Genomic DNA, 15,098 nt, shown 5'->3' with positions numbered 1-15,098 from the left:
ATGGATATGACTCTAATCACAGGTTAGCAAAAATGTTATGTAAAGAACAAGACAGTAAATATTTTGCTGTCTGTGTGATCAGTGCTATAGCTATTTAAATTTATATCATGGGGATGCCTGGGTGACTCAGTGGATTAAGCCTCTGCCTTCGGCTCAGGTTTGGATCTCAGGGTCCTAGAATCGAGCCCCGCATCGGGCTCTCTGCTCAGCAGGGAGCCTCTTCCCCACCCCCCAAACCCCACTATGCCTGCCTCTCTGCCTAATGTGATCTCTGTCTGTCAAATAAATAAATAAAATCTTAAAAAAAATAAATTTATATCATGGAGGGAGCCATACATAATACATAAACAAATAAGTATGTATCAATAAAAATTTATTTACAAAACAGAGGCCAGATTTGGTCCACAGAATGCATTTTGTAACCTCCGCTCTTCATAGTTGCTCCCTAAAATTTTACAGATATGTTGCTAGTATTAGTAAGAGAGATTAGCAAGTTTTGAATACAAAAACAAAATACAAACATAATTATATTTCTCTACACTAGGAACAGATAAAAAATATAACTTTAGCAGCTAAAATGTAAATAAAACGTATAATATATAAACAATACATAAATAATAAAATACAAATCTATTTTCAGAAATAAATCTGGAAAAAAAACCCACAAGGACTTTATAGACCAAATGTTTGCATTTTATTGAAAACTACTGAAGAACACCTAAATCAATACCTACATGTATCTTATCTGTGGATGAGATTTAAAATCACAAATGTGCCACTTCCTCAAAAATTGACCTACAAATTCATGAAAATTCTCAACTTTTAAAAAATCACTTTTGGGGGAGGTATTTAAGAAGCTGGTTGTATAACTTATGCAGGAAATCCAAGTCCCTAAAAGAACCAGTGTATTTAAGAGGAAGATAAACAAGTGGGGTCCTTGTCATATGAGATAAGAGAATTACTATCATGCTACATTAACTTAGTAGAATACAGATGCAAGGAATGACCTGTAGAACAGAAAAAAAATGGTCCAAAAGCAAGCCCACGGTTATGCAGAAAACAAAACTTAATAACTTACCTAACACTTTATGCGACAAATTCAATGAAGCACTATTACTATATAGCAGTATTTGGATTTAACATTAACAAAGGACAATAGTAAAACAGTGCTTCTCCTCTACTTCTTTCAAGATCAGTATTTATGGGAAAATCCATAAAACGGGGTCTGAACTGAAAACAAATGATGAATTATGGGGAAAATTAGACTTTTCATAGAAAAACATGTCAGCATCATCAGTGATATTTGCTGAATATATTGATAATATATCCTAAATTAAGATGGATCATTTGTGAAAAACACCAAATGTGCTCCAAAATCAATCAACCATACATCATATCTCATTAATTAAATGGTGTCTCTCCTGTCAAGGACTCTTGGCCACATACTTTGAGCTTTATCATCCTCTTCAAAATGCTTAAAGAGGGGCGCCTGGGTGGCTCAGTGGGTTAAAGCCTCTGCCTTCAGCTCAGGTCATGATCCCAGGGTTCTGGGATCAGGCCCCACATCGGGCTCTCTGCTCAGCGGGGAGCCTGCTTCCTCCTCTCTCTCTGCCTGCCTTTCTGCCTACTTGTGATCTCTGCCTATCAAATAAATAAATAAAATCTTTAAAAAAAAATGCTTAAAGAGAAAAGCTATGTACTGGAATAACAGACACTCCCATATATGACTCACAGTCTCACATCCCTGCAGGATCTCATCCCATCTCAATGACAGGAATTTTTGTTTTACTTTATACACTTCTCTGTCCAGAGAAATTAATCACAAGATATTAAAACATCTAGTAGACAACCAGGGCCATACTTAGAAAGGGACTGATTAGTAGTCATCCAAGGGTGACAAACAACATTAGATCGAATCATCCCTTCCCTAATCCATCACTAAAATCATTCACAAATCATTTGCAACTGGTAGACAAATAATTCCTGGAGTCCTAATACACACAAAGTGATTACAGACAACAAAACTGTATTATAAACATTAAACTAATAAGGCACTAGAATCTTAATCTTAATCTTAATCATTCCCAACACTAGAAGAAATAATTATGTGACAACAGATGTGCTGGCTAATGCTACAATGACAATCAAAGTACAATATAAATGTATTAAATCAATATGCTATATGCTTTGAACATATATAATGTTGCATGTGAAATATATCTCAATATAATTTTAAATTGAAAATTATTCACAAATCAAACATAGCCAATATACTTTTGCAACTGCATTATTACATTTTAGTGAATATTTAAATGTTATTACTCAATTGTAAATACTTTAAAAATTTTAATGTTAGAACTACCATTCCTATTTTTATTACTATTACTATAATAAATTTCTATAGACCTTTCTGCTTCTTGAATCTTATCTCTTCAGTTTCATCTCTTCAAAATATTTGTGTTACTGTTTTAATCATTGATGAATGTGTATGGATTTTTAAAAATTTAACTATAAAATTTGAAAGCCTCTGTTACATCAGAAGAGAACCTGTACGAGTCATAATTAGATTTACAACCTAAAACTTGTCTGTCACGGTTACTTTATTTACACGTATCATCACTTCTATCATCAAGGATTCAGTATGGCTACATATGAAAGAAAATTTGAATAACACCATATTAACAAATAGAAATATATTTCTCTATTACATAAAAGTTCAAAGATGAGTATTCTGGAATTAGAGGTAGCTAGACAAAGTTTTCAGGGTTCCAGTATTCTTCCAGGTCATTACTTTCCTAATATTTTATGTTCTTGAAATTCAAGTGAAGAAAAAAGGGCAAAGGGCTGAGTTCAACACTGGAAACACAATAAATGTTCAGTGTTTGCAGAGATACTGAAGATACTCCCATGAAATTAGAGAGATGCTGTTAGTACAATGCTCCTCTCCCTCTTCTTCCTATCCCTCTCTCTGTGTGTTTTTTCTGGAAAAGTGAAACTCCACAGGTGCCCACACTTGTCACCAGAACTGCACTTACACAATGAACCAGTAACTCAACAAGTGGCTTTATCTTCATGACACAAATGATAAAGCTGTCTCGTCTTCCCATTGACTCTTGACACAGTAAGTTGTTTTGACATTATGATTTATATTCAAGGAGATATTTATGCTCCCTTTGCCCACTGACTTTGAAGTCACATTTGTTGCTAGTAGTCAGTAGCATCATTTCTGAACATAAAGAATCATGCCAGACAATTCTTGGGGCAGTAATTTCAACTAGTGTTTTCATAGGAATTATTTATATACCAACAGAGACAGAGATATAAATTTTGTACCTTTTTCCCCATTGGCTGACTAAATAAGCTAAAGCAATGTCCCATTTTCAGGCTGGAATTGACCATACTGATGATCAAACTCAGTGGCTCCCAATTAAGAGAGATACATCAAAATCACCTAAGGTGTGTCTAAAGCATATATACCACCTACACATTCAGCTTCTATAAATAAAAACCCAAAAGAATGGTGTGAATCCATAGACTGAAGGAACAAAATATAAGTCGGCCAAGTGTACTTTGATAAAAATCCCAAATTGTGCTTAAATTCTCTAGATTCCCCCAATTTAAGAACTATTATCAGGTCAAATTCTTCTTTTGAGAAAAATAGGTATAGTAGAAAAATGGCCTACTACACTAAGGACTATAAGTACTAAAAGGTAAGACATATTTCATTTAAGATCATATCTCTAGCATCGAGCACAATGCCTTTCCTAAAGTAGATAGTCAATGAATAAAAAGTGTGTTAGAGGAATATGTGTGAATGGCCAGGAGAATCAGAGATTTGTCTCATAACTTTGGGTCAAGGCAGAATGAAGCTCCTCTGAGCAGGAAACAAACCAGGTTACTTCTCAAATGTTTAAATGTATTAACCACTATTTGAAATTATATTACTCATTCGTTTTCTTATTCTTTGTTCATTATCTAGTTCCTATACTAGAATATTAGCCTCTTACACTGGATGCAGTTGCAACACCCAGAATACCTCCTGATAACAGAGTGGTCAGGCACTCAAAATTTGTTAAATGATAGTTAAGGGAATATATTCAAAGGTACCATCTGTACATGCAGATTAGAAAGATGTGACTTTAAAAAATAAAAGTAGCTCAACAAAACGAAAAGACAACTGACAGAATGGGAGAAGATACTCACAAATACATCAGATAAAGGGCTAGTATCCAAAATCTATAAAGAACTTATCAAACTCAACACCTAAAGAACAAATAATCCAATTAAGAACCGGGCAGAGGACATGAACAGACATTTCTGCAAAGAAGACATCCAAATGGCCAACAGACACATGAAAAAGTGCTCCACATCACTCAGCATCAGGGAAATACAAATCAAAACCACACTGAGATACCACCTTACACCAGTCAGAATAGCTAAAATTAACAAGTCAGGAAACAATAGATGTTGGCAAAGATGTGGAGAAAGGGGAACCCTCCTACACTGCTAGTGAGAATGCAAACTGGTGCAGACACTCTGGAAAACAGCATGGAGGTTCCTCAAAAAATTGAAAATAGAGCTACCCTATGACCCAGCAATTGCGCTACTGGGTATTTACCCTAAGGATACAAATGTAGTGACCTGAAGGGGCACATGCAACCGAATGTTTATAGCAGCAATGTCCACAATAGCCAAACTATGGAAAACTATGGAAAGAACCTGGATGTCCATCAACAGATGAATATATAAAGAAGAGGTGGTAGATACACACACACACACACACACACAGACACACACACACACACACACACAATGGAATACTATGCAGCCATCAAAAAATGAAATCTTGCCATTTGCAACAACATGGATGGAACTAGAGGGTAATATGCTGAGCGAAATAAGTCAATCAGAGAAAGACAATTATATGATCTCTCTGATATGAGGAATTTAAGAGGCAGGGTGGGGGGATGTGGGGCATAGGGAAGGAAAAAATGAAGCAAGATGGGATCAGGAGGGAGACAAACATAAAAGACTCAATCTCACAAAACAAACAGGGTTGCTGGAGGGTGGGAAGTAAGGATAGGATGGTAGAGTTGTAAAAACTTGGGAGGGGGTATGGGCTATGGCGAGTGCTGTGAAATGTGTAAGCCTGATGATTCATAGACTTGTACCCTGGGGCAAATAATACATCAATAAAAATAATTAAATAAATAAATGAATAAATAAAAGTAGCTTTTCACGAGAAAGATACTACATGCTCCTTAAAAATAAAATAAAAATAAAATGATATATGGAAATAATTACAAATATAACCTGATATTCATTAAAACTACTTTTTTATTGGTATAACAAAATATTTATTTAATCCTTTTAAATCTTTAATCTAAGTCAACCATTCTGTTACTTATATCCTCATCACCTTAGATCGCCAGCAAAATTAAAGGATACATACAGACTTTTGATATGAGAAAAGGCAAATGTGGACTCTAGTAGGGATCTGTTGTTTTTACCTGCTCATCCTCTGCTATTCTTACAATGGCACCTGAGTTTCTTGTGGTGAACTGCCTCTCTCCTACTATGGGTCCACGAGGTACACATCTAGTAATCCAGATGAGTACTTTTCTGTCCTGGTTCACAAATGTGTAATCCCAGGCAGACCAATGACAATGAGGTTCTGGACTTAGCCAGTAATATTATGCAAGAAGCTTTTATTCCTGGGGGGATCAGAGAGCTGGCAAAACATCAGTCTGGAGCTCCTGGTGGCCATCATTTTGCCTGAGAATGAAGCCAACTGAACCCTTTAAAAACAGCTTTTAGAGAGTAACTTAAAATTACAACTGGAGCACTAGATCTTAAGTCTCAAAACAACAGGGTCTTATAATTGTCAGATTATGATGTTATAATGAATGCCATCTTTGAAAATAAATACACACTCATCCCGAGTCTCTGAAATTATTTTAGAATCTAACCTCTTTCTAGGAAGTAGCAAAATGAAAGAGTGTTTTTAGTAGTCGGACAAAAACTGTCCATTATTCTCAACATTAAAAATTGAATGCAAAAAAAAAATTAAAAATTTTTAAAACATTGAATGCAATGATTTAAAGAAAAGTAACACATTATTGTTTGCATAATATGTACAGAGTCATGCGGTTTCTAGTGATTAGAATTTTGTCATAATTGCAAAGGAAAAGAAGACGACAGTGGCTGAGAAGCACATCCCCTCATAAAAGATACCTAAACAGTATGCTTAGGATAACTAATATTAAGGATTTGAACATAATATAGTTTTCCTCAGAGGAAACAATCTTAGTTTCTAAAGAGCATTCACTTCTGACATCTCAATTTCTGATTTCAGTGGCTGCACACTGTGTACCTCTGTGCCACACTTAGGACAAGTAAAGTACACGTCAAATAAGAAACTACTGTTAACACAGTAGTTAACAGAAGATGTGCTCACATCTTATGGTGTGAGGCATGGTTGGGCCACTCTCCACACAGAGAACACTGTTTGCCACTGGCTGGCTGATAATGTGTTGTCACTACTAGGAGCACCAGTAAGAGGAATACACCATGAAGACAACTTAGCTTTCAATTTCTGGATATTAATAAGTGGTAAGAGAAAACTCAGAAACTCAGCAAAACCATGCCAGAGAAGTTCCCTATTCATATGCTCAAAGCCAACTTCACATACGTTTGGGGGCTTGCAAAATACAGAATGAATGCATAGGAGACATTCTGTCAAAGTTGCAAACTTGCCCCTCTGAAGGAAAATCAGGAAATTAATCAGCCCACATAATTTAAAAAGTCCAACCATGATATTCGCACACTGCCTGGCTTTCCCAAATGATGCCAAATGACAGTTTCAAAACAGGTCATAGCAGCGCTCTTCCAGCCACGTCCTGCCAATTGTACACACAGCATACCACAGCTTCTGATTCTTACTGGCTGGTACCTCAGCTTTGGGAAAAATCGTTTTTATACTGAATATTCAAAATGGATTGTCCCACAGTGGCATTTTGAGAATAGATGGTGAATTGCCACAAGAAAAGCCACAGCAATGCTTTTACCTCTGGCTCAAAGTGGGCTAACAGTCCTGGCTTAAATCCATGAAAGCACTGAGGAAACTGGGACCAAACTAGCTGCTCCAGGGGCTTGTTCAGCTCAAGTGCATCCAACTGACTTATTCTTAGCACTCTGTTAGTCCTTTTCATGTTCTCTTCTCTGGAAGCCAGGTCTTCTTAGAAGTCTCTTATTCACAGGCAGTTAAGAAGGGAGAGGTCTTAGGAGTCTGCAAAACACCCCTGTTCCATATAACTTTCTCTGAGACATTCTCTGGGAAGCTTGGATTCTCCTAGCAGAACCTGGATTACCCCAAAACTACCTTTTATAATTTGGTGCATAACTTTCCAATCTTTTCTATGTGCATGTGTCTTTATGTGTATAATTCTATAGAGAAAGGATGATACCTAAATGGTCTTTTGTTCATTCACTGCTTTACCAAGAAATATGCCATGCACATTTTGCTTCTCAAGGTCATTTTGAATAATACATTATAAAATATCAACAGTATAAGTAGGTATATAATGAAAAGGAAACTGTTTCCAACTTTAGACACCTTATATTATTCAAATTAAAATTATTTCTAGAAACAACAAAAACCTTATACAAAAAACAGCATATAGATTTACTTCACTGTTTTGATGTTTGTAAGCTATACTAGTAAATGAATGCATCATAATTTATGTAAGCACAAAGTACGAGAAAGCATAATCATATTGGATACTTGAGTTGTGTTGAGTGTTTTGTAATTATAATTAATATCTGTCATATATTTATTCACATATATTCATATACATACATATATTCTTAGAAGACTGTTGTTTAAAAAATACATGCATTTCATATTATAATGGATATTACCAAATTATCTTCAAATGAGGTCTTAATAATCGGTTTCTACCAAGAGGGAATGGGAAAGTTTATGTACATTCACATCTTGGCCAACATAATCTACTACCAAAGTTTTAAACTTTGTCAGTCTCTTGGATATAAGAGAAAATATCCCATTATCTTTTTTTTTAAGGTTTTTATTTATTTATTTGACAGACAGAGATCACAAGTAGGCAGAGAGGCAGGTAGAGAGAGAGGAAAGGAAGCAGGTTTCCCACTGAGCAGAAAGCCCAATGTGGGGCTCGATCCCAGGGCCCTGGGATCATGAACTGAGCCGAAGGCAGAGGTTTTAACCCACTGAGCCACCCAGTTGCCCTGAAGTATCTCATTATCTTAATAAGCATTATTTTAATTATAAATGAAGTTGAAGTTTATTAATGAGATTTATGTTTGTAAGACTATTATATCCCTGTTTGAATGAATTATATTTTCTTATTTTTTACACATTTTTTTCTTCTGAGTAATTAATCTTTGAGTGCTGTGTAAGAACCCTTTACATATTACAAAAGTATGTAATTTGTTACATGGTTGTTTTCATAGATTGTATTCATGCCCCCAGTTCTTCACACTTTATCCATGCCCTTCATCCTATAATTCAGTCATTCCTATATTAACCTCCTCATTCTGAGACTTTATGACTTGTTTTGGCTTATAGTAAGTAGTAGAAGTTACAATATACCAATTAAGAGTCTTGGCCTCAAAAGAACTCCATGTTTCTATTGTTTTATTGTACTTTGTCATTGCCACAAACCCACTGGAAAGGAATATCGGGTGAAACAGGACCAACGAACTCATTTGCCTCAGATGAGGTCCGTCTAAATAATCCTAGAACCAGGCAACACAACTGAGATTACTCCATCATCATGACTCAGTAGCCATAGTAAATGATTGTGGTTTTAAGCCTTTAAATTTCAGGGTAGTTTGTTGTGCAGCAATAGGAAATGGAAATCCTTCAGTGCTGTGTCTCCCTTTTGTTTCCTTTTCTCCCTCCTTCCCTCCTTCATTCCTCTTTTTTTTCCTTCCTTTCTATTGTGCTTTCCTATATTTATTTGTGGCAGTTTTAACACCCTCTAATTATTATTCATTTTCTAATTTTTTAGCTTACCTTATATTTTTATTGACATTTTTTATTGGAAATCACATTAAATTTATTCATCAATGTAGATAAAACATTTAGGGGCGCCTGGGTGGCTCAGTGGGTTAAGCCGCTGCCTTCGGCTCAGGTCATGATCTCAGGGTCCTGGGATCGAGTCCCGCATCGGGTTCTCCGCTCCGCGGGGAGCCTGCTTCCTCCTCTCTCTCTCTCTGCCTGCCTCTCTGCCTACTTGTGATCTCTCTGTGTCAAATGAATAAATAAAATCTTAAAAAAAAAAAAAAATTTAGCACTTTTCTGTTCTAATAAATATCGATTTATATTATCATTTAACTACAAATAATACTTTATTATATAGATCATTTTCATTCCTTCATACTTATAAGCTATGCCTTGTTGAATATCTTTCCTATGTTTTTCACACTCGTCCAATTATTACTTCAGCACAAATCTTTGAGAGTGGAACTGGTGGGTACATATATTTTAAGGCCTTTGTATGTATTAAAACTATTCCCAGAAAATGTTGTATAATGTTGTAGTCACACTAACAATTTATAATACTGCATATTCTCAACATCCCCAGAACACTCTGAATATTAACAATATTTTATATATTTGTCCATAACGATAAGAAAGTAACAACAGAGGTGGGTAGTTTAAATTCACGGTGTGACATGCACTTAGAGTCTACAAAGAAAAAAGTTGTGTCATATGTGATTAACTATACTCCAGGGAATGTGTGCTTTTCTGAACTTTCATGTAATTACTATGAATGTTACTACTTTAGGAAGTGTCTGTGATCTCCATGGTAAGAGCACATTAACGGTCATAATTGTTTTGCTCTCCAAACCCCCACCCCATCCCATTTTGTCTTCCAGAAGACACACTTTCCTTTCACATCTCATCCCTTCTTCATGTTTGGCAGAATCTTAAATAGGATAAACTCCACAATTTTAAAGTTTTTTATAAACTTTAATTTGGTTTTAAACGCCACTGAAGGTTTGTTTCCAGCACACCCACAATATGAAAGTTTAAAAGTGCATGAAAATATTAAAAACTTTATAGTTTCAAGGCAAGAAAAAAGTAATTCCAAAAATATGACGAGAATCTATACCACTTTAAAAACTAGGACATTTCTTTTTCAATGATCAAAATTCTCTTTGCTCCTCCCTCTCTTAAGCCCTGAGGAACAAAAACATATGATCTTAAAAATTTCCAACATTTCACTTAAGGCCTGACTTCCATTAAAATTTTCATCACCTTATTAAGAGGAAAGATGTACATTTGTGGTATTATGTTATTCTTTAATCTGAAAAACTATGCAAACTGTGTACCTTTCAAACCAGTAAAGGTTAGTGAATACCAGATACATTCTGGGGCTCTATCCCATTTAGGATTTACAGTAAAATGACTTTCAACATTATGCGCAGAAGTCTAGCAATGATATTGTAAGAATAGAATGTATCAGATTCAGGACTAGTCGGAAAAATAAGCACTTGTTAGATAACAGGTGTGCTTTCCTGACCTTCCACCATCTCCTCTTTTACCATGAAAGAACCAATTACCTAGAACTCAGGGTGACTCAATTACTCTTCATAACAGTTACCACTTTATGGATGAATAATAATTCTAAGCCTAAATTCACGGCAGTTTCTTAATTTGGTCCACATAGCCCTTATTATGTTTGAGTGAAAGAAACCCCCTTTTTCTTCCAGTGAATATAAACACAAAATCATGTTGCCCACAAATTAGCAGTAGTCATCTTGCTACTTTGAGAGAAGTACCCCCCAGGACAAAGCCAGCACTCCTCAGAGGAAAGAACAGAGAAATGGGGACTCGGCTGTGCAAACATGCTGGCTAATTGAAATTAAATTAAATTAAAAAAAAAACTTTTTTAGGGGTGCCTGGGTGGCTCAGTGGGTTGGGCCGCTGCCGCTACCCACTGATCTCAGGGTCCTGGGATCGAGTCCCGCATCGGGCTCTCTGCTCAGCAGGGAGCCTGCTTCCTCCTCTCTCTCTCTCTGCCTGCCTCTCTGCCTACTTGTGATCTCTCTCTGTCAAATAAATAAATAAAATCTTTAAATAAATAAATAAATAAAAATTAAAAGAAACTTTTTCAAAAGAAGCTAAATCTGATGTTTTATCTCTGGATGGTTCAGTAATATGAGCCAATAAAATAACTACTGTTTATGCCACCATGAATAGAGTGTTTTGGTTATTTATAATATAAAGAGTCATATTTATGTAGAATATTCCTCAGAAGGATAGTGAATCAAATTCTTGATACTTGGTACAACCAAGGAAGTTCATATGGTGTCACGGATGCAGGAAAGATTCTAATATATTGTGATACAAGATGACAGTCACTCACTCTAGAGGAAAATATGTTTCCTAAAGCTCTTGGTTGATGGGTTATTCATGCTCTAACTCAAAACACAGTGGGTGAAGCAAATTTTCTAATCTCTGTGCTTGATATTATATTTGCTGAATAAACACCTTTTTATCTTTTACTTTGAAGGTTTTAAAAACATTGCTGAGTATTCGGGTTGCAGTTATCCTGTCAAATAAAATATTTCAATGAGTTATGAATGACTTTAAAGAAAGATCCCTTCATAACAAAAAAACAATTGGAAACATTTTCACCATACTAATGGCTAGGATAAAGACAAAATGTCAGCTAGTATCCAAGTAGGGAACAAATATTTCATGAATTACATTCTGTTTACACTTCAAACACAAATTAAAATTGTTTATTTAGCTAACAGGCTCAGCCTTGATTACATGTCATTAGTGTCCACTATAATTTCAACTATGCTTGAATTTTATAAGCCTGCTAGAAAATTATATTCTTATATTTCAGAAATGGAAATAAAACTAATGTAGTATTTTGGCTATTAATACCTATAATCAGGTTAATCATTGCTTGAAGGATATAAATTTTTAATTTTCTACAAATAAAACAAAAATTAAAAGCAAATCTTCAAATCACCAATCAGTTCTCAACTTGGCATCACTATTAGCCAGCTCCACACCAACTGACTACAGCTTTCCTAAAACATAATTATAATTTTCCTTTCCTATCTATAAAGTGTCGGCCTTGACTACTATAGGATCGATGCATTCACTTCAGAATTTACTTCCTTCTTCAATGTTTGAAGCACTTTATGGCACTTAAGTGAACACCTACATCCATTTATTTCTACAATCATTTCCTAGTTAAACATTAATAGAACTATATTGATGTCTTATTCATACCATTTGTTGTAAAATATGCAAAAAGGTTTATTTAGGAGTGAATAGAAAAGGGATACTAAAAGATTTACATGGTCAGAAAGTCCACAGAGAAGCCCAATCTAAACAGAATTTAACTTTCGGATCAAGAGAATAAATGTGTTACACTTATAGGTGAAAAAAGATTCCTATTTATCAAAAGTGATTAATTTCATTCGCTGGAGACTTCAGAGAAGGTTCACATGATTTTCTTTATCCTGTCACACTGGTAGAAAATCTACATGATTACTGCTGCAGAGTCCGTGGCTTCACATAAAATGGTAAGTGGAGGCACCCGTCATTTGTATTGGGAATGGGACTGAGGCGAGCATGCCCCCTGCTCAGTACCCCTTTCCTATTTTCCTAGTTAACTCTCACTTATTCTTTGGCTCTCCAAAATCATCTAAGATTTGGATAAATCCCCTTGTAATATATTGTACAGCCTTTAGTAACTTCTTTCATAATATGTATCAGCTTTTAGAAGTACCTCCTTTTATAGCTTTAATATATGCCCCCATGTGCCCCATTAACTAAGCTGTAAGTTCCAAGAGGCCATGTCCATTTTGACCACTCTTTAGGTACACACACACACACAGAGATATATACTTTCAGCCTTAATGCTTAGTACATAGTAGACATCAAACATTTTTTAAGGGGCGCCTGGGTGGCTCAATTGGTTAAGCCTCTGCCTTCAGCTCAGGTCATCCATGATTCCAGAGTCTTGGGATCCAGCCCTGCGTTGGGCTCTCTGGTCTGCGGGGAGCCTGCTTCCTCTTCTCTCTCTCTGCCTGCCTCTCTGCCTAATGGTGATCTCTGTCTGTCAAATAAATAAATAAATAAATTTTTAAAAAACATATTTTTAAAAACTCAGTGAATAAGTGAAAAAGAGACATTGATGTATAGACCTATCACTTTCCCTAGACAGAGATGAAAGAAGGTCCCTGAATACTTCCAAAGCTCAGTCTTGAAGTGCATTCCAGGGAATTGTATGAGGCCAAACATAAGTGCAATTTCTCCCCGCTGCTGCTCAGATCCTGCAAGAAATGAAGTATCAGTTAACAGGGGATATAAGAGAAGAAAATTGAGTATATGGATTTTTTTTTTTAACAAATGGAAAGCCTAAGATTTCTCCATGCCTACATACACCCTAGAAAACTTTTTTTTTTTTTTTTAAATCTGCATTTTAGGTTTACTTTCTGTTAATCAAACCTCTCAAATTAACAAGGGGGCAAAAGTACTTGTGGCAAAGACAACTTTTTTGATTCATAGAATCATTCTATTTTCCTACTGGGAACACAGCTAATATATACTTTCCAACCCCTGTGCTTTTATGTCAGGGCCATGCAATTATAGTCCAACAAGTGATACATGGATGAAAATTAGCACCATAAAAATATTTTTTGCATCATCCTTTCTCCTCAGTTAGTTTTACAGATCAGGTATAGACCATAATACCACAAACAGAGAGACACTGAGATCTTGAGTAATTGAAGCAGAGTGTCTCCCATGCTCCTCTTTCCCCACAATCCACTCTTACTTACTTTGCACAGATTTGGATTACATTGTGTTAAGCCAGAAGAGTTGGGAGTTGGTTAGCCACTAACTAATTGAGTACTATATGTTGTCACTGTCACTGAAACTGAAAAAGAGAGGTGAGATGGATTCCTTAACAACATTTTGGGAAACAATCAATAGGAAATTATCAAAGGCAGCTGGGCATCACTGGTAGAACAGGTAGCTATTTACTGATATTTCATTTCTCCTTCTATTTTTGTAAGTATCTTGAAGATAGGCCACCATTGTCTTCATTTGTGATTCCCCAAAATTACCCAACATGATGCTAAGCTTTTGGGGAATAATTAATGTTTAACAAATGAATAAACTGTTTGCCTTTTTACTCTAATTACATTAAAGTACAATCAAAAGATGTGCCATTGAGAAAAAAGCATTAATTCTGAAAGCAAAAAAATGCTAGCCATGAGGATTCATCTACCACAGCTGTCCAAAAAGTAGTATTTCTACATAGCTACATAGCAAGGGAAATTTATGAATAACTCTTATCTTTAGTTTTCTAGTCTTAAAAGGAATATTATAACTACTCAACATAGGGTTAAATGGGCTAATATACATATATTTCAAAGCCTAGTAACTCATACAAGCAGGTGGTTCAAGTGTGTTTAATTGATATTTAAGTGGAAGATGTATTATTCTTCTCAGGTGATTTGCAAGCTAAAAAGAAAAATTACCCAGAGTCATCTTTTCCTTCATTATTGTTTTGTAATGTTTCTATAAGACATAAGTAGAAAGAGACTATCTTTATGCATGAATAAAAATATACAGTTATAGACTTCTTTCCTTCAGATTATTTTTATTTCATTTTCCTTCTCTCAAACATATTCTAGCTCTATATACATATTCTATTGGCAAGGTCTAGAACTAAAGATATCATTCGTTAAGGTAATATATTGGAGCAAGAGTAAAATACATACATTAATTGGGTATTTAAATGCTCCAATGTTTATTCTGTATCAAGTTATAATAAAAGACAAGTATAACACAAAACATTTAGTGGGTAGTCAGGATATTTAACCCATTTTTTAAAGAAGAGGTAAAGTTTTTTTTTTATAATTTTTATAATCTATCAACAAAAACAAAATATTTACTTAAAATATTCTCTCTTAAGATAGTGATTAAATTCCTATTTTCCTTCCAACTAAAACCTTTAAGGGCTAAATTCTGATTTAAATTGTAAGTTTTATATATATATATATATATATATATATAT

General features: G+C 35.1%; 1 pseudogene; it reads right to left on the bottom strand.

Annotated features, from left to right (window-relative positions):
- Positions 1-6,239: 6,239 nt before the first annotated feature.
- LOC116596371 lies at positions 6,240-10,578 on the bottom strand (annotated as a pseudogene).
- Between the last annotated feature and the right edge of the window lie 4,520 nt (positions 10,579-15,098).

Source organism: Mustela erminea, chromosome 7 (genome assembly GCF_009829155.1).
Source record: "Mustela erminea isolate mMusErm1 chromosome 7, mMusErm1.Pri, whole genome shotgun sequence".
Lineage (NCBI taxonomy): Eukaryota > Metazoa > Chordata > Mammalia > Carnivora > Mustelidae > Mustela > Mustela erminea.
Note: the sequence above shows the minus strand (reverse complement) of the source record. Positions and strands in the feature narration are given on the sequence as shown.